The sequence below is a fragment of the Mandrillus leucophaeus genome, unplaced genomic scaffold (genome assembly GCF_000951045.1).
Source record: "Mandrillus leucophaeus isolate KB7577 unplaced genomic scaffold, Mleu.le_1.0 Scaffold209, whole genome shotgun sequence".
In the NCBI taxonomy this organism is placed as follows: domain Eukaryota; kingdom Metazoa; phylum Chordata; class Mammalia; order Primates; family Cercopithecidae; genus Mandrillus; species Mandrillus leucophaeus.
The window spans coordinates 4879391-4879706 of record NW_012102132.1 but is presented as its reverse complement, the minus strand read 5'-3'; positions in this window follow the sequence as shown (position 1 = coordinate 4879706).

Sequence of the window (316 nt, the reverse complement as noted above, 5' to 3'; positions counted from 1 at the left end):
AATGGAACCAAGTTGGAAAACACTCTTCAGGATATCATCCAGGAGAACTTCCCCAACCTAGTAGGGCAGGCCAACATTCAAATCCAGGAAATACACAGAACGCCACAAAGATACTCCTCGAGAAGAGCAACTCCAAGACACATAATTGTCAGATTCACCAAAGTTTAAATGAAGGAAAAACTGTTAAGGGCAGCCAGAGAGAAAGGTCAGGTTACTGACACAGGGAAGCCCATCAGACTAACAGCAGATCTCTCGGCAGAAACTCTCCAAGCCAGAAGAGAGTGGGGGCCAATATTCAACATTCTTAAAGAAAAGA